At 51.4% G+C, this 19,489-nt stretch overlaps 9 non-coding genes across 9 annotated transcripts; all 9 read right to left on the bottom strand.

Annotated features, from left to right (window-relative positions):
- Nucleotides 1–1,480: 1,480 nt before the first annotated feature.
- On the bottom strand, nucleotides 1,481–1,672 carry LOC132810924 (U2 spliceosomal RNA). The gene has a single exon (XR_009643137.1). It is a non-coding gene; the product is annotated as a U2 spliceosomal RNA (small nuclear RNA).
- A 1,818-nt stretch (nucleotides 1,673–3,490) lies between these two features.
- Nucleotides 3,491–3,682, bottom strand: LOC132810923 (U2 spliceosomal RNA). The gene has a single exon (XR_009643136.1). It is a non-coding gene; the product is annotated as a U2 spliceosomal RNA (small nuclear RNA).
- A 1,817-nt stretch (nucleotides 3,683–5,499) lies between these two features.
- Nucleotides 5,500–5,691, bottom strand: LOC132810922 (U2 spliceosomal RNA). The gene has a single exon (XR_009643135.1). It is a non-coding gene; the product is annotated as a U2 spliceosomal RNA (small nuclear RNA).
- Nucleotides 5,692–7,490: 1,799 nt separating this feature from the next.
- Nucleotides 7,491–7,682, bottom strand: LOC132810921 (U2 spliceosomal RNA). The gene has a single exon (XR_009643134.1). It is a non-coding gene; the product is annotated as a U2 spliceosomal RNA (small nuclear RNA).
- Nucleotides 7,683–9,501: 1,819 nt separating this feature from the next.
- On the bottom strand, nucleotides 9,502–9,693 carry LOC132810919 (U2 spliceosomal RNA). The gene has a single exon (XR_009643132.1). It is a non-coding gene; the product is annotated as a U2 spliceosomal RNA (small nuclear RNA).
- A 1,817-nt stretch (nucleotides 9,694–11,510) lies between these two features.
- Nucleotides 11,511–11,702, bottom strand: LOC132810918 (U2 spliceosomal RNA). Its single transcript, XR_009643131.1, has one exon. It is a non-coding gene; the product is annotated as a U2 spliceosomal RNA (small nuclear RNA).
- Nucleotides 11,703–13,519: 1,817 nt separating this feature from the next.
- Nucleotides 13,520–13,711, bottom strand: LOC132810917 (U2 spliceosomal RNA). The gene has a single exon (XR_009643130.1). It is a non-coding gene; the product is annotated as a U2 spliceosomal RNA (small nuclear RNA).
- Nucleotides 13,712–15,522: 1,811 nt separating this feature from the next.
- LOC132810916 (U2 spliceosomal RNA) lies at nucleotides 15,523–15,714 on the bottom strand. The gene has a single exon (XR_009643129.1). It is a non-coding gene; the product is annotated as a U2 spliceosomal RNA (small nuclear RNA).
- A 1,815-nt stretch (nucleotides 15,715–17,529) lies between these two features.
- LOC132810915 (U2 spliceosomal RNA) lies at nucleotides 17,530–17,721 on the bottom strand. The gene has a single exon (XR_009643128.1). It is a non-coding gene; the product is annotated as a U2 spliceosomal RNA (small nuclear RNA).
- Between the last annotated feature and the right edge of the window lie 1,768 nt (nucleotides 17,722–19,489).

The raw sequence follows: 19,489 nt of genomic DNA, 5'->3' as shown, positions 1-19,489 counted from the left end.
CTACAAGATTCACCAGAATTCCTCAGGCAGCACCTTGCAAACCCATGGCCAACGCAGCCTCGAAGGATGACGGCAGCAGATCCACGGGAACACCACCATTCGCAAGTTCTCCCCCCCCCCGAGGCACTCGCTGTCCTGAATTGCAAATATGTCCTTGTTCCTCCGGTGTTACCGGGTCAAAATCGGGAATCCCCGCCCAAACAGCATCGCGGGGCTACCGACAGCACTTGGACTGCAGCGGTTCGAGAGAGCAGCTCACCACCAGGCTGATCTCGGCATGGGCGAGAAATGTTGGCCTTGACGGAAAGATCCTATTCATTGCCTCCCCTTGTGTTGGTGTAGCTTGCCCATAAATGCCAATCATCGTTTCCCTCACGTACAGGATTCGCTCCTCGGCATTCCGCATCAATCCGAAAAGTTGCGAAAAGCGAATTACGTCCGTGCACCCTTTCTTTATCGTCCACTTTCAATATCCTCTCTACTTGTATCCGACTCTCTGTGGAGAATGGGGAGGGAGCTGATCTCCCCGTGTAAACATGTCACGCTGCAAGCGCGCCTCATCACCACCAGCAGCTCGATTCGACATCTCCGTTCACATTGCTGCAGATCGCTGACAACATTATAATCCGACCCAGTTGACAAACTGACAACTGTTTCGCTACTTGCACCGCAAATGATGACAAATCGTTCCAAATCGTACGGGTGGCACAGTGGATCAGTGGTTAGTACGGCTGCCTGGTGGCACCAGGGAGCTGAAGCCAGTTCCAGCCTTGGGCGATCGTCTGCGTGAATAATCTTTACGTACAGACGTAGCTACTAAAGCAGGTCGCTTCCGTACAGTAGTTTGCGAAGAAACAAACAGAGATGGGGGTTTCACTCTATTCAGGAAACAGACCAAAGACATTTCTTTCTTGTTCAAGAAAATATTAGGATAAATTTGTTGCCTCGGGGTGGGGGGGGAGGCGGGGGGGTTGGGAAGGGGCTGTGGGGGCTGATCTGATAGCCATTTGACATTGGCTGAGTCATGGGATCCCACAACCTGATTTGACTGTGTTAAAAATCCCACAACACCAGGTTTCAGCCCAACGGGGTTCTTTGAAATTACAGCAGTCACCCCACCCCCCGCCACCGCCGTACCATCGGTGGGATACGTTCCAAGAACGACCGCAGAAGCCCAAAACGGCAGACAAGGGCAAATCCATTCATTCAAATTGGCAAGTTACCTTCCTGGCAGGCCCCTGGTTCCAGAATGTTCCCTGTAGCACGTTGGGGTTACCCCTGTCCTGGCTTTCAGCGTGCTGCACCTTCATCAGGTAACTGCAGAGCAGGTTCATAAGACAGAAAACCCGTAACAAAAGACGATAGTTTCCTGCAACTGAAAAGACAATAGATGCAACAATCACTGACTGCCATCAACACGGCAAACTAGCAAAGGCAAGAGATTCACATTGCATTCACCTGCTTTTGAACTTGGGTAAGCGTTGGGTGCACCATTCCTGGAAACACTGCAATACCAGGCTGATACATGGAGAGGACAGAGCAAGCCCTTAAGCCATCTCCCTGCTCCAAAAATCCATTTAATACAAACACTCCCACCTTCGGGAGATATCAGCGATTAAACTGATAAGAACAGAAACTACACATATTCCAAGCCAAAAGGCCGAGAAGCGATAGCACATTAATACTCCAACGGTGGAGGTCATATTTGCCGACTATCCTTTCCATCAGTTTGATGATATTCAAAGTTCCTTTATTCCCTTACCGTCTACCTTCCTTCCAAGATATCCAACCAGACCGGAAGATCACTCTGCAGCAGTCGCTGTGCTTTCCCCGTGCTTTTCTTCCATCTGTTACGTAGCCGCGTAGGTCGCGCTGACGACCAATCAGATGGCACGGGCCGGAGCCACCGCACGTCAGGTCGACTGCAGAGAGGTTTCTCCCGGTGATCGGGGACAGCGGCGGCGGCAGGGTCATTCATTCCCCGGCAGGGTCATTCATTCCCCCGGCATCTACAAGATTCACCAGAATTCCTCAGGCAGCACCTTGCAAACCCATGGCCAACGCAGCCTCGAAGGATGACGGCAGCAGATCCACGGGAACACCACCATTCGCAAGTTCTCCCCCCCGCCGAGACACTCGCTGTCCTGAATTGCAAATATGTCCTTGTTCCTCCGGTGTTACCGGGTCAAAATCGGGAATCCCCGCCCAAACAGCATCGCGGGGCTACCGACAGCACTTGGACTGCAGCGGTTCGAGAGAGCAGCTCACCACCAGGCTGATCTCGGCATGGGCGAGAAATGTTGGCCTTGACGGAAAGATCCTATTCATTGCCTCCCCTTGTGTTGGTGTAGCTTGCCCATAAATGCCAATCATCGTTTCCCTCACGTACAGGATTCGCTCCTCGGCATTCCGCATCAATCCGAAAAGTTGCGAAAAGCGAATTACGTCCGTGCACCCTTTCTTTATCGTCCACTTTCAATATCCTCTCTACTTGTATCCGACTCTCTGTGGAGAATGGGGAGGGAGCTGATCTCCCCGTGTAAACATGTCACGCTGCAAGCGCGCCTCATCACCACCAGCAGCTCGATTCGACATCTCCGTTCACATTGCTGCAGATCGCTGACAACATTATAATCCGACCCAGTTGACAAACTGACAACTGTTTCGCTACTTGCACCGCAAATGATGACAAATCGTTCCAAATCGTACGGGTGGCACAGTGGATCAGTGGTTAGTACGGCTGCCTGGTGGCACCAGGGAGCTGAAGCCAGTTCCAGCCTTGGGCGATCGTCTGCGTGAATAATCTTTACGTACAGACGTAGCTACTAAAGCAGGTCGCTTCCGTACAGTAGTTTGCGAAGAAACAAACAGAGATGGGGGTTTCACTCTATTCAGGAAACAGACCAAAGACATTTCTTTCTTGTTCAAGAAAATATTAGGATAAATTTGTTGCCTCGGGGGTGGGGGGGGAGGCGGGGGGGTTGGGAAGGGGCTGTGGGGGCTGATCTGATAGCCATTTGACATTGGCTGAGTCATGGGATCCCACAACCTGATTTGACTGTGTTAAAAATCCCACAACACCAGGTTTCAGCCCAACGGGGTTCTTTGAAATTACAGCAGTCACCCCACCCCCCGCCACCGCCGTACCATCGGTGGGATACGTTCCAAGAACGACCGCAGAAGCCCAAAACGGCAGACAAGGGCAAATCCATTCATTCAAATTGGCAAGTTACCTTCCTGGCAGGCCCCTGGTTCCAGAATGTTCCCTGTAGCACGTTGGGGTTACCCCTGTCCTGGCTTTCAGCGTGCTGCACCTTCATCAGGTAACTGCAGAGCAGGTTCATAAGACAGAAAACCCGTAACAAAAGACGATAGTTTCCTGCAACTGAAAAGACAATAGATGCAACAATCACTGACTGCCATCAACACGGCAAACTAGCAAAGGCAAGAGATTCACATTGCATTCACCTGCTTTTGAACTTGGGTAAGCGTTGGGTGCACCATTCCTGGAAACACTGCAATACCAGGCTGATACATGGAGAGGACAGAGCAAGCCCTTAAGCCATCTCCCTGCTCCAAAAATCCATTTAATACAAACACTCCCACCTTCGGGAGATATCAGCGATTAAACTGATAAGAACAGAAACTACACATATTCCAAGCCAAAAGGCCGAGAAGCGATAGCACATTAATACTCCAACGGTGGAGGTCATATTTGCCGACTATCCTTTCCATCAGTTTGATGATATTCAAAGTTCCTTTATTCCCTTACCGTCTACCTTCCTTCCAAGATATCCAACCAGACCGGAAGATCACTCTGCAGCAGTCGCTGTGCTTTCCCCGTGCTTTTCTTCCATCTGTTACGTAGCCGCGTAGGTCGCGCTGACGACCAATCAGATGGCACGGGCCGGAGCCACCGCACGTCAGGTCGACTGCAGAGAGGTTTCTCCCGGTGATCGGGGACAGCGGCGGCGGCAGGGTCATTCATTCCCCGGCAGGGTCATTCATTCCCCCGGCATCTACAAGATTCACCAGAATTCCTCAGGCAGCACCTTGCAAACCCATGGCCAACGCAGCCTCGAAGGATGACGGCAGCAGATCCACGGGAACACCACCATTCGCAAGTTCTCCCCCCCCGCCGAGGCACTCGCTGTCCTGAATTGCAAATATGTCCTTGTTCCTCCGGTGTTACCGGGTCAAAATCGGGAATCCCCGCCCAAACAGCATCGCGGGGCTACCGACAGCACTTGGACTGCAGCGGTTCGAGAGAGCAGCTCACCACCAGGCTGATCTCGGCATGGGCGAGAAATGTTGGCCTTGACGGAAAGATCCTATTCATTGCCTCCCCTTGTGTTGGTGTAGCTTGCCCATAAATGCCAATCATCGTTTCCCTCACGTACAGGATTCGCTCCTCGGCATTCCGCATCAATCCGAAAAGTTGCGAAAAGCGAATTACGTCCGTGCACCCTTTCTTTATCGTCCACTTTCAATATCCTCTCTACTTGTATCCGACTCTCTGTGGAGAATGGGGAGGGAGCTGATCTCCCCGTGTAAACATGTCACGCTGCAAGCGCGCCTCATCACCACCAGCAGCTCGATTCGACATCTCCGTTCACATTGCTGCAGATCGCTGACAACATTATAATCCGACCCAGTTGACAAACTGACAACTGTTTCGCTACTTGCACCGCAAATGATGACAAATCGTTCCAAATCGTACGGGTGGCACAGTGGATCAGTGGTTAGTACGGCTGCCTGGTGGCACCAGGGAGCTGAAGCCAGTTCCAGCCTTGGGCGATCGTCTGCGTGAATAATCTTTACGTACAGACGTAGCTACTAAAGCAGGTCGCTTCCGTACAGTAGTTTGCGAAGAAACAAACAGAGATGGGGGTTTCACTCTATTCAGGAAACAGACTAAAGACATTTCTTTCTTGTTCAAGAAAATATTAGGATAAATTTGTTGCCTCGGGGTGGGGGGGAGGCGGGGGGGTTGGGAAGGGGCTGTGGGGGCTGATCTGATAGCCATTTGACATTGGCTGAGTCATGGGATCCCACAACCTGATTTGACTGTGTTAAAAATCCCACAACACCAGGTTTCAGCCCAACGGGGTTCTTTGAAATTACAGCAGTCACCCCACCCCCCGCCACCGCCGTACCATCGGTGGGATACGTTCCAAGAACGACCGCAGAAGCCCAAAACGGCAGACAAGGGCAAATCCATTCATTCAAATTGGCAAGTTACCTTCCTGGCAGGCCCCTGGTTCCAGAATGTTCCCTGTAGCACGTTGGGGTTACCCCTGTCCTGGCTTTCAGCGTGCTGCACCTTCATCAGGTAACTGCAGAGCAGGTTCATAAGACAGAAAACCCGTAACAAAAGACGATAGTTTCCTGCAACTGAAAAGACAATAGATGCAACAATCACTGACTGCCATCAACACGGCAAACTAGCAAAGGCAAGAGATTCACATTGCATTCACCTGCTTTTGAACTTGGGTAAGCGTTGGGTGCACCATTCCTGGAAACACTGCAATACCAGGCTGATACATGGAGAGGACAGAGCAAGCCCTTAAGCCATCTCCCTGCTCCAAAAATCCATTTAATACAAACACTCCCACCTTCGGGAGATATCAGCGATTAAACTGATAAGAACAGAAACTACACATATTCCAAGCCAAAAGGCCGAGAAGCGATAGCACATTAATACTCCAACGGTGGAGGTCATATTTGCCGACTATCCTTTCCATCAGTTTGATGATATTCAAAGTTCCTTTATTCCCTTACCGTCTACCTTCCTTCCAAGATATCCAACCAGACCGGAAGATCACTCTGCAGCAGTCGCTGTGCTTTCCCCGTGCTTTTCTGTCCATCTGTTACGTAGCCGCGTAGGTCGCGCTGACGACCAATCAGATGGCACGGGCCGGAGCCACCGCACGTCAGGTCGACTGCAGAGAGGTTTCTCCCGGTGATCGGGGACAGCGGCGGCGGCAGGGTCATTCATTCCCCCGGCATCTACAAGATTCACCAGAATTCCTCAGGCAGCACCTTGCAAACCCATGGCCAACGCAGCCTCGAAGGATGACGGCAGCAGATCCACGGGAACACCACCATTCGCAAGTTCTCCCCCCCCCCGAGGCACTCGCTGTCCTGAATTGCAAATATGTCCTTGTTCCTCCGGTGTTACCGGGTCAAAATCGGGAATCCCCGCCCAAACAGCATCGCGGGGCTACCGACAGCACTTGGACTGCAGCGGTTCGAGAGAGCAGCTCACCACCAGGCTGATCTCGGCATGGGCGAGAAATGTTGGCCTTGACGGAAAGATCCTATTCATTGCCTCCCCTTGTGTTGGTGTAGCTTGCCCATAAATGCCAATCATCGTTTCCCTCACGTACAGGATTCGCTCCTCGGCATTCCGCATCAATCCGAAAAGTTGCGAAAAGCGAATTACGTCCGTGCACCCTTTCTTTATCGTCCACTTTCAATATCCTCTCTACTTGTATCCGACTCTCTGTGGAGAATGGGGAGGGAGCTGATCTCCCCGTGTAAACATGTCACGCTGCAAGCGCGCCTCATCACCACCAGCAGCTCGATTCGACATCTCCGTTCACATTGCTGCAGATCGCTGACAACATTATAATCCGACCCAGTTGACAAACTGACAACTGTTTCGCTACTTGCACCGCAAATGATGACAAATCGTTCCAAATCGTACGGGTGGCACAGTGGATCAGTGGTTAGTACGGCTGCCTGGTGGCACCAGGGAGCTGAAGCCAGTTCCAGCCTTGGGCGATCGTCTGCGTGAATAATCTTTACGTACAGACGTAGCTACTAAAGCAGGTCGCTTCCGTACAGTAGTTTGCGAAGAAACAAACAGAGATGGGGGTTTCACTCTATTCAGGAAACAGACTAAAGACATTTCTTTCTTGTTCAAGAAAATATTAGGATAAATTTGTTGCCTCGGGGGTGGGGGGGGAGGCGGGGGGGTTGGGAAGGGGCTGTGGGGGCTGATCTGATAGCCATTTGACATTGGCTGAGTCATGGGATCCCACAACCTGATTTGACTGTGTTAAAAATCCCACAACACCAGGTTTCAGCCCAACGGGGTTCTTTGAAATTACAGCAGTCACCCCACCCCCCGCCACCGCCGTACCATCGGTGGGATACGTTCCAAGAACGACCGCAGAAGCCCAAAACGGCAGACAAGGGCAAATCCATTCATTTAAATTGGCAAGTTACCTTCCTGGCAGGCCCCTGGTTCCAGAATGTTCCCTGTAGCACGTTGGGGTTACCCCTGTCCTGGCTTTCAGCGTGCTGCACCTTCATCAGGTAACTGCAGAGCAGGTTCATAAGACAGAAAACCCGTAACAAAAGACGATAGTTTCCTGCAACTGAAAAGACAATAGATGCAACAATCACTGACTGCCATCAACACGGCAAACTAGCAAAGGCAAGAGATTCACATTGCATTCACCTGCTTTTGAACTTGGGTAAGCGTTGGGTGCACCATTCCTGGAAACACTGCAATACCAGGCTGATACATGGAGAGGACAGAGCAAGCCCTTAAGCCATCTCCCTGCTCCAAAAATCCATTTAATACAAACACTCCCACCTTCGGGAGATATCAGCGATTAAACTGATAAGAACAGAAACTACACATATTCCAAGCCAAAAGGCCGAGAAGCGATAGCACATTAATACTCCAACGGTGGAGGTCATATTTGCCGACTATCCTTTCCATCAGTTTGATGATATTCAAAGTTCCTTTATTCCCTTACCGTCTACCTTCCTTCCAAGATATCCAACCAGACCGGAAGATCACTCTGCAGCAGTCGCTGTGCTTTCCCCGTGCTTTTCTGTCCATCTGTTACGTAGCCGCGTAGGTCGCGCTGACGACCAATCAGATGGCACGGGCCGGAGCCACCGCACGTCAGGTCGACTGCAGAGAGGTTTCTCCCGGTGATCGGGGACAGCGGCGGCGGCAGGGTCATTCATTCCCCCGGCAGGGTCATTCATTCCCCCGGCATCTACAAGATTCACCAGAATTCCTCAGGCAGCACCTTGCAAACCCATGGCCAACGCAGCCTCGAAGGATGACGGCAGCAGATCCACGGGAACACCACCATTCGCAAGTTCTCCCCCCCCCCGAGGCACTCGCTGTCCTGAATTGCAAATATGTCCTTGTTCCTCCGGTGTTACCGGGTCAAAATCGGGAATCCCCGCCCAAACAGCATCGCGGGGCTACCGACAGCACTTGGACTGCAGCGGTTCGAGAGAGCAGCTCACCACCAGGCTGATCTCGGCATGGGCGAGAAATGTTGGCCTTGACGGAAAGATCCTATTCATTGCCTCCCCTTGTGTTGGTGTAGCTTGCCCATAAATGCCAATCATCGTTTCCCTCACGTACAGGATTCGCTCCTCGGCATTCCGCATCAATCCGAAAAGTTGCGAAAAGCGAATTACGTCCGTGCACCCTTTCTTTATCGTCCACTTTCAATATCCTCTCTACTTGTATCCGACTCTCTGTGGAGAATGGGGAGGGAGCTGATCTCCCCGTGTAAACATGTCACGCTGCAAGCGCGCCTCATCACCACCAGCAGCTCGATTCGACATCTCCGTTCACATTGCTGCAGATCGCTGACAACATTATAATCCGACCCAGTTGACAAACTGACAACTGTTTCGCTACTTGCACCGCAAATGATGACAAATCGTTCCAAATCGTACGGGTGGCACAGTGGATCAGTGGTTAGTACGGCTGCCTGGTGGCACCAGGGAGCTGAAGCCAGTTCCAGCCTTGGGCGATCGTCTGCGTGAATAATCTTTACGTACAGACGTAGCTACTAAAGCAGGTCGCTTCCGTACAGTAGTTTGCGAAGAAACAAACAGAGATGGGGGTTTCACTCTATTCAGGAAACAGACCAAAGACATTTCTTTCTTGTTCAAGAAAATATTAGGATAAATTTGTTGCCTCGGGGTGGGGGGGGAGGCGGGGGGGTTGGGAAGGGGCTGTGGGGGCTGATCTGATAGCCATTTGACATTGGCTGAGTCATGGGATCCCACAACCTGATTTGACTGTGTTAAAAATCCCACAACACCAGGTTTCAGCCCAACGGGGTTCTTTGAAATTACAGCAGTCACCCCACCCCCCGCCACCGCCGTACCATCGGTGGGATACGTTCCAAGAACGACCGCAGAAGCCCAAAACGGCAGACAAGGGCAAATCCATTCATTCAAATTGGCAAGTTACCTTCCTGGCAGGCCCCTGGTTCCAGAATGTTCCCTGTAGCACGTTGGGGTTACCCCTGTCCTGGCTTTCAGCGTGCTGCACCTTCATCAGGTAACTGCAGAGCAGGTTCATAAGACAGAAAACCCGTAACAAAAGACGATAGTTTCCTGCAACTGAAAAGACAATAGATGCAACAATCACTGACTGCCATCAACACGGCAAACTAGCAAAGGCAAGAGATTCACATTGCATTCACCTGCTTTTGAACTTGGGTAAGCGTTGGGTGCACCATTCCTGGAAACACTGCAATACCAGGCTGATACATGGAGAGGACAGAGCAAGCCCTTAAGCCATCTCCCTGCTCCAAAAATCCATTTAATACAAACACTCCCACCTTCGGGAGATATCAGCGATTAAACTGATAAGAACAGAAACTACACATATTCCAAGCCAAAAGGCCGAGAAGCGATAGCACATTAATACTCCAACGGTGGAGGTCATATTTGCCGACTATCCTTTCCATCAGTTTGATGATATTCAAAGTTCCTTTATTCCCTTACCGTCTACCTTCCTTCCAAGATATCCAACCAGACCGGAAGATCACTCTGCAGCAGTCGCTGTGCTTTCCCCGTGCTTTTCTTCATCTGTTACGTAGCCGCGTAGGTCGCGCTGACGACCAATCAGATGGCACGGGCCGGAGCCACCGCACGTCAGGTCGACTGCAGAGAGGTTTCTCCCGGTGATCGGGGACAGCGGCGGCGGCAGGGTCATTCATTCCCCCGGCAGGGTCATTCATTCCCCCGGCATCTACAAGATTCACCAGAATTCCTCAGGCAGCACCTTGCAAACCCATGGCCAACGCAGCCTCGAAGGATGACGGCAGCAGATCCACGGGAACACCACCATTCGCAAGTTCTCCCCCCCGCCGAGGCACTCGCTGTCCTGAATTGCAAATATGTCCTTGTTCCTCCGGTGTTACCGGGTCAAAATCGGGAATCCCCGCCCAAACAGCATCGCGGGGCTACCGACAGCACTTGGACTGCAGCGGTTCGAGAGAGCAGCTCACCACCAGGCTGATCTCGGCATGGGCGAGAAATGTTGGCCTTGACGGAAAGATCCTATTCATTGCCTCCCCTTGTGTTGGTGTAGCTTGCCCATAAATGCCAATCATCGTTTCCCTCACGTACAGGATTCGCTCCTCGGCATTCCGCATCAATCCGAAAAGTTGCGAAAAGCGAATTACGTCCGTGCACCCTTTCTTTATCGTCCACTTTCAATATCCTCTCTACTTGTATCCGACTCTCTGTGGAGAATGGGGAGGGAGCTGATCTCCCCGTGTAAACATGTCACGCTGCAAGCGCGCCTCATCACCACCAGCAGCTCGATTCGACATCTCCGTTCACATTGCTGCAGATCGCTGACAACATTATAATCCGACCCAGTTGACAAACTGACAACTGTTTCGCTACTTGCACCGCAAATGATGACAAATCGTTCCAAATCGTACGGGTGGCACAGTGGATCAGTGGTTAGTACGGCTGCCTGGTGGCACCAGGGAGCTGAAGCCAGTTCCAGCCTTGGGCGATCGTCTGCGTGAATAATCTTTACGTACAGACGTAGCTACTAAAGCAGGTCGCTTCCGTACAGTAGTTTGCGAAGAAACAAACAGAGATGGGGGTTTCACTCTATTCAGGAAACAGACTAAAGACATTTCTTTCTTGTTCAAGAAAATATTAGGATAAATTTGTTGCCTCGGGGTGGGGGGGGAGGCGGGGGGGTTGGGAAGGGGCTGTGGGGGCTGATCTGATAGCCATTTGACATTGGCTGAGTCATGGGATCCCACAACCTGATTTGACTGTGTTAAAAATCCCACAACACCAGGTTTCAGCCCAACGGGGTTCTTTGAAATTACAGCAGTCACCCCACCCCCCGCCACCGCCGTACCATCGGTGGGATACGTTCCAAGAACGACCGCAGAAGCCCAAAACGGCAGACAAGGGCAAATCCATTCATTCAAATTGGCAAGTTACCTTCCTGGCAGGCCCCTGGTTCCAGAATGTTCCCTGTAGCACGTTGGGGTTACCCCTGTCCTGGCTTTCAGCGTGCTGCACCTTCATCAGGTAACTGCAGAGCAGGTTCATAAGACAGAAAACCCGTAACAAAAGACGATAGTTTCCTGCAACTGAAAAGACAATAGATGCAACAATCACTGACTGCCATCAACACGGCAAACTAGCAAAGGCAAGAGATTCACATTGCATTCACCTGCTTTTGAACTTGGGTAAGCGTTGGGTGCACCATTCCTGGAAACACTGCAATACCAGGCTGATACATGGAGAGGACAGAGCAAGCCCTTAAGCCATCTCCCTGCTCCAAAAATCCATTTAATACAAACACTCCCACCTTCGGGAGATATCAGCGATTAAACTGATAAGAACAGAAACTACACATATTCCAAGCCAAAAGGCCGAGAAGCGATAGCACATTAATACTCCAACGGTGGAGGTCATATTTGCCGACTATCCTTTCCATCAGTTTGATGATATTCAAAGTTCCTTTATTCCCTTACCGTCTACCTTCCTTCCAAGATATCCAACCAGACCGGAAGATCACTCTGCAGCAGTCGCTGTGCTTTCCCCGTGCTTTTTTTCTGTTACGTAGCCGCGTAGGTCGCGCTGACGACCAATCAGATGGCACGGGCCGGAGCCACCGCACGTCAGGTCGACTGCAGAGAGGTTTCTCCCGGTGATCGGGGACAGCGGCGGCGGCAGGGTCATTCATTCCCCCGGCAGGGTCATTCATTCCCCCGGCATCTACAAGATTCACCAGAATTCCTCAGGCAGCACCTTGCAAACCCATGGCCAACGCAGCCTCGAAGGATGACGGCAGCAGATCCACGGGAACACCACCATTCGCAAGTTCTCCTCCCCCCGCCGAGGCACTCGCTGTCCTGAATTGCAAATATGTCCTTGTTCCTCCGGTGTTACCGGGTCAAAATCGGGAATCCCCGCCCAAACAGCATCGCGGGGCTACCGACAGCACTTGGACTGCAGCGGTTCGAGAGAGCAGCTCACCACCAGGCTGATCTCGGCATGGGCGAGAAATGTTGGCCTTGACGGAAAGATCCTATTCATTGCCTCCCCTTGTGTTGGTGTAGCTTGCCCATAAATGCCAATCATCGTTTCCCTCACGTACAGGATTCGCTCCTCGGCATTCCGCATCAATCCGAAAAGTTGCGAAAAGCGAATTACGTCCGTGCACCCTTTCTTTATCGTCCACTTTCAATATCCTCTCTACTTGTATCCGACTCTCTGTGGAGAATGGGGAGGGAGCTGATCTCCCCGTGTAAACATGTCACGCTGCAAGCGCGCCTCATCACCACCAGCAGCTCGATTCGACATCTCCGTTCACATTGCTGCAGATCGCTGACAACATTATAATCCGACCCAGTTGACAAACTGACAACTGTTTCGCTACTTGCACCGCAAATGATGACAAATCGTTCCAAATCGTACGGGTGGCACAGTGGATCAGTGGTTAGTACGGCTGCCTGGTGGCACCAGGGAGCTGAAGCCAGTTCCAGCCTTGGGCGATCGTCTGCGTGAATAATCTTTACGTACAGACGTAGCTACTAAAGCAGGTCGCTTCCGTACAGTAGTTTGCGAAGAAACAAACAGAGATGGGGGTTTCACTCTATTCAGGAAACAGACCAAAGACATTTCTTTCTTGTTCAAGAAAATATTAGGATAAATTTGTTGCCTCGGGGTTGGGGGGGGAGGCGGGGGGGTTGGGAAGGGGCTGTGGGGGCTGATCTGATAGCCATTTGACATTGGCTGAGTCATGGGATCCCACAACCTGATTTGACTGTGTTAAAAATCCCACAACACCAGGTTTCAGCCCAACGGGGTTCTTTGAAATTACAGCAGTCACCCCACCCCCCGCCACCGCCGTACCATCGGTGGGATACGTTCCAAGAACGACCGCAGAAGCCCAAAACGGCAGACAAGGGCAAATCCATTCATTCAAATTGGCAAGTTACCTTCCTGGCAGGCCCCTGGTTCCAGAATGTTCCCTGTAGCACGTTGGGGTTACCCCTGTCCTGGCTTTCAGCGTGCTGCACCTTCATCAGGTAACTGCAGAGCAGGTTCATAAGACAGAAAACCCGTAACAAAAGACGATAGTTTCCTGCAACTGAAAAGACAATAGATGCAACAATCACTGACTGCCATCAACACGGCAAACTAGCAAAGGCAAGAGATTCACATTGCATTCACCTGCTTTTGAACTTGGGTAAGCGTTGGGTGCACCATTCCTGGAAACACTGCAATACCAGGCTGATACATGGAGAGGACAGAGCAAGCCCTTAAGCCATCTCCCTGCTCCAAAAATCCATTTAATACAAACACTCCCACCTTCGGGAGATATCAGCGATTAAACTGATAAGAACAGAAACTACACATATTCCAAGCCAAAAGGCCGAGAAGCGATAGCACATTAATACTCCAACGGTGGAGGTCATATTTGCCGACTATCCTTTCCATCAGTTTGATGATATTCAAAGTTCCTTTATTCCCTTACCGTCTACCTTCCTTCCAAGATATCCAACCAGACCGGAAGATCACTCTGCAGCAGTCGCTGTGCTTTCCCCGTGCTTTTTTTCTGTTACGTAGCCGCGTAGGTCGCGCTGACGACCAATCAGATGGCACGGGCCGGAGCCACTGCACGTCAGGTCGACTGCAGAGAGGTTTCTCCCGGTGATCGGGGACAGCGGCGGCGGCAGGGTCATTCATTCCCCCGGCAGGGTCATTCCCCCGGCATCTACAAGATTCACCAGAATTCCTCAGGCAGCACCTTGCAAACCCATGGCCAACGCAGCCTCGAAGGATGACGGCAGCAGATCCACGGGAACACCACCATTCGCAAGTTCTCCCCCCGCGCCGAGGCACTCGCTGTCCTGAATTGCAAATATGTCCTTGTTCCTCCGGTGTTACCGGGTCAAAATCGGGAATCCCCGCCCAAACAGCATCGCGGGGCTACCGACAGCACTTGGACTGCAGCGGTTCGAGAGAGCAGCTCACCACCAGGCTGATCTCGGCATGGGCGAGAAATGTTGGCCTTGACGGAAAGATCCTATTCATTGCCTCCCCTTGTGTTGGTGTAGCTTGCCCATAAATGCCAATCATCGTTTCCCTCACGTACAGGATTCGCTCCTCGGCATTCCGCATCAATCCGAAAAGTTGCGAAAAGCGAATTACGTCCGTGCACCCTTTCTTTATCGTCCACTTTCAATATCCTCTCTACTTGTATCCGACTCTCTGTGGAGAATGGGGAGGGAGCTGATCTCCCCGTGTAAACATGTCACGCTGCAAGCGCGCCTCATCACCACCAGCAGCTCGATTCGACATCTCCGTTCACATTGCTGCAGATCGCTGACAACATTATAATCCGACCCAGTTGACAAACTGACAACTGTTTCGCTACTTGCACCGCAAATGATGACAAATCGTTCCAAATCGTACGGGTGGCACAGTGGATCAGTGGTTAGTACGGCTGCCTGGTGGCACCAGGGAGCTGAAGCCAGTTCCAGCCTTGGGCGATCGTCTGCGTGAATAATCTTTACGTACAGACGTAGCTACTAAAGCAGGTCGCTTCCGTACAGTAGTTTGCGAAGAAACAAACAGAGATGGGGGTTTCACTCTATTCAGGAAACAGACCAAAGACATTTCTTTCTTGTTCAAGAAAATATTAGGATAAATTTGTTGCCTCGGGGTGGGGGGGGAGGCGGGGGGGTTGGGAAGGGGCTGTGGGGGCTGATCTGATAGCCATTTGACATTGGCTGAGTCATGGGATCCCACAACCTGATTTGACTGTGTTAAAAATCCCACAACACCAGGTTTCAGCCCAACGGGGTTCTTTGAAATTACAGCAGTCACCCCACCCCCCGCCACCGCCGTACCATCGGTGGGATACGTTCCAAGAACGACCGCAGAAGCCCAAAACGGCAGACAAGGGCAAATCCATTCATTCAAATTGGCAAGTTACCTTCCTGGCAGGCCCCTGGTTCCAGAATGTTCCCTGTAGCACGTTGGGGTTACCCCTGTCCTGGCTTTCAGCGTGCTGCACCTTCATCAGGTAACTGCAGAGCAGGTTCATAAGACAGAAAACCCGTAACAAAAGACGATAGTTTCCTGCAACTGAAAAGACAATAGATGCAACAATCACTGACTGCCATCAACACGGCAAACTAGCAAAGGCAAGAGATTCACATTGCATTCACCTGCTTTTGAACTTGGGTAAGCGTTGGGTGCACCATTCCTGGAAACACTGCAATACCAGGCTGATACATGGAGAGGACAGAGCAAGCCCTTAAGCCATCTCCCTGCTCCAAAAATCCATTTAATACAAACACTCCCACCTTCGGGAGATATCAGCGATTAAACTGATAAGAACAGAAACTACACATATTCCAAGCCAAAAGGCCGAGAAGCGATAGCACATTAATACTCCAACGGTGGAGGTCATATTTGCCGACTATCCTTTCCATCAGTTTGATGATATTCAAAGTTCCTTTATTCCCTTACCGTCTACCTTCCTTCCAAGATATCCAACCAGACCGGAAGATCACTCTGCAGCAGTCGCTGTGCTTTACCCGTGCTTTTTTTCTGTTACGTAGCCGCGTAGGTCGCGCTGACGACCAATCAGATGGCACGGGCCGGAGCCACCGCACGTCAGGTCGACTGCAGAGAGGTTTCTCCCGGTGATCGGGGACAGCGGCGGCGGCAGGGTCATTCATTCCCCCGGCAGGGTCATTCATTCCCCCGGCATCTACAAGATTCACCAGAATTCCTCAGGCAGCACCTTGCAAACCCATGGCCAACGCAGCCTCGAAGGATGACGGCAGCAGATCCACGGGAACACCACCATTCGCAAGTTCTCCCCCCCGCCGAGGCACTCGCTGTCCTGAATTGCAAATATGTCCTTGTTCCTCCGGTGTTACCGGGTCAAAATCGGGAATCCCCGCCCAAACAGCATCGCGGGGCTACCGACAGCACTTGGACTGCAGCGGTTCGAGAGAGCAGCTCACCACCAGGCTGATCTCGGCATGGGCGAGAAATGTTGGCCTTGACGGAAAGATCCTATTCATTGCCTCCCCTTGTGTTGGTGTAGCTTGCCCATAAATGCCAATCATCGTTTCCCTCACGTACAGGATTCGCTCCTCGGCATTCCGCATCAATCCGAAAAGTTGCGAAAAGCGAATTACGTCCGTGCACCCTTTCTTTATCGTCCACTTTCAATATCCTCTCTACTTGTATCCGACTCTCTGTGGAGAATGGGGAGGGAGCTGATCTCCCCGTGTAAACATGTCACGCTGCAAGCGCGCCTCATCACCACCAGCAGCTCGATTCGACATCTCCGTTCACATTGCTGCAGATCGCTGACAACATTATAATCCGACCCAGTTGACAAACTGACAACTGTTTCGCTACTTGCACCGCAAATGATGACAAATCGTTCCAAATCGTACGGGTGGCACAGTGGATCAGTGGTTAGTACGGCTGCCTGGTGGCACCAGGGAGCTGAAGCCAGTTCCAGCCTTGGGCGATCGTCTGCGTGAATAATCTTTACGTACAGACGTAGCTACTAAAGCAGGTCGCTTCCGTACAGTAGTTTGCGAAGAAACAAACAGAGATGGGGGTTTCACTCTATTCAGGAAACAGACCAAAGACATTTCTTTCTTGTTCAAGAAAATATTAGGATAAATTTGTTGCCTCGGGGTTGGGGGGGGAGGCGGGGGGGTTGGGAAGGGGCTGTGGGGGCTGATCTGATAGCCATTTGACATTGGCTGAGTCATGGGATCCCACAACCTGATTTGACTGTGTTAAAAATCCCACAACACCAGGTTTCAGCCCAACGGGGTTCTTTGAAATTACAGCAGTCACCCCACCCCCCGCCACCGCCGTACCATCGGTGGGATACGTTCCAAGAACGACCGCAGAAGCCCAAAACGGCAGACAAGGGCAAATCCATTCATTCAAATTGGCAAGTTACCTTCCTGGCAGGCCCCTGGTTCCAGAATGTTCCCTGTAGCACGTTGGGGTTACCCCTGTCCTGGCTTTCAGCGTGCTGCACCTTCATCAGGTAACTGCAGAGCAGGTTCATAAGACAGAAAACCCGTAACAAAAGACGATAGTTTCCTGCAACTGAAAAGACAATAGATGCAACAATCACTGACTGCCATCAACACGGCAAACTAGCAAAGGCAAGAGATTCACATTGCATTCACCTGCTTTTGAACTTGGGTAAGCGTTGGGTGCACCATTCCTGGAAACACTGCAATACCAGGCTGATACATGGAGAGGACAGAGCAAGCCCTTAAGCCATCTCCCTGCTCCAAAAATCCATTTAATACAAACACTCCCACCTTCGGGAGATATCAGCGATTAAACTGATAAGAACAGAAACTACACATATTCCAAGCCAAAAGGCCGAGAAGCGATAGCACATTAATACTCCAACGGTGGAGGTCATATTTGCCGACTATCCTTTCCATCAGTTTGATGATATTCAAAGTTCCTTTATTCCCTTACCGTCTACCTTCCTTCCAAGATATCCAACCAGACCGGAAGATCACTCTGCAGCAGTCGCTGTGCTTTCCCCGTGCTTTTCTGTTACGTAGCCGCGTAGGTCGCGCTGACGACCAATCAGATGGCACGGGCCGGAGCCACCGCACGTCAGGTCGACTGCAGAGAGGTTTCTCCCGGTGATCGGGGACAGCGGCGGCGGCAGGGTCATTCATTCCCCGGCAGGGTCATTCATTCCCCCGGCATCTACAAGATTCACCAGAATTCCTCAGGCAGCACCTTGCAAACCCATGGCCAACGCAGCCTCGAAGGATGACGGCAGCAGATCCACGGGAACACCACCATTCGCAAGTTCTCCCCCCCGCCGAGGCACTCGCTGTCCTGAATTGCAAATATGTCCTTGTTCCTCCGGTGTTACCGGGTCAAAATCGGGAATCCCCGCCCAAACAGCATCGCGGGGCTACCGACAGCACTTGGACTGCAGCGGTTCGAGAGAGCAGCTCACCACCAGGCTGATCTCGGCATGGGCGAGAAATGTTGGCCTTGACGGAAAGATCCTATTCATTGCCTCCCCTTGTGTTGGTGTAGCTTGCCCATAAATGCCAATCATCGTTTCCCTCACGTACAGGATTCGCTCCTCGGCATTCCGCATCAATCCGAAAAGTTGCGAAAAGCGAATTACGTCCGTGCACCCTTTCTTTATCGTCCACTTTCAATATCCTCTCTACTTGTATCCGACTCTCTGTGGAGAATGGGGAGGGAGCTGATCTCCCCGTGTAAACATGTCACGCTGCAAGCGCGCCTCATCACCACCAGCAGCTCGATTCGACATCTCCGTTCACATTGCTGCAGATCGCTGACAACATTATAATCCGACCCAGTTGACAAACTGACAACTGTTTCGCTACTTGCACCGCAAATGATGACAAATCGTTCCAAATCGTACGGGTGGCACAGTGGATCAGTGGTTAGTACGGCTGCCTGGTGGCACCAGGGAGCTGAAGCCAGTTCCAGCCTTGGGCGATCGTCTGCGTGAATAATCTTTACGTACAGACGTAGCTACTAAAGCAGGTCGCTTCCGTACAGTAGTTTGCGAAGAAACAAACAGAGATGGGGGTTTCACTCTATTCAGGAAACAGACTAAAGACATTTCTTTCTTGTTCAAGAAAATATTAGGATAAATTTGTTGCCTCGGGGTTGGGGGGGGAGGCGGGGGGGTTGGGAAGGGGCTGTGGGGGCTGATCTGATAGCCATTTGACATTGGCTGAGTCATGGGATCCCACAACCTGATTTGACTGTGTTAAAAATCCCACAACACCAGGTTTCAGCCCAACGGGGTTCTTTGAAATTACAGCAGTCACCCCACCCCCCGCCACCGCCGTACCATCGGTGGGATACGTTCCAAGAACGACCGCAGAAGCCCAAAACGGCAGACAAGGGCAAATCCATTCATTCAAATTGGCAAGTTACCTTCCTGGCAGGCCCCTGGTTCCAGAATGTTCCCTGTAGCACGTTGGGGTTACCCCTGTCCTGGCTTTCAGCGTGCTGCACCTTCATCAGGTAACTGCAGAGCAGGTTCATAAGACAGAAAACCCGTAACAAAAGACGATAGTTTCCTGCAACTGAAAAGACAATAGATGCAACAATCACTGACTGCCATCAACACGGCAAACTAGCAAAGGCA

Source organism: Hemiscyllium ocellatum, unplaced genomic scaffold (assembly GCF_020745735.1).
Source record: "Hemiscyllium ocellatum isolate sHemOce1 unplaced genomic scaffold, sHemOce1.pat.X.cur. scaffold_2041_pat_ctg1, whole genome shotgun sequence".
NCBI classification, from domain to species: Eukaryota; Metazoa; Chordata; class Chondrichthyes; order Orectolobiformes; family Hemiscylliidae; genus Hemiscyllium; species Hemiscyllium ocellatum.
The sequence above is the reverse complement of the archived record's forward strand: the minus strand, read 5'-3'. Positions and strand labels throughout refer to the sequence as shown.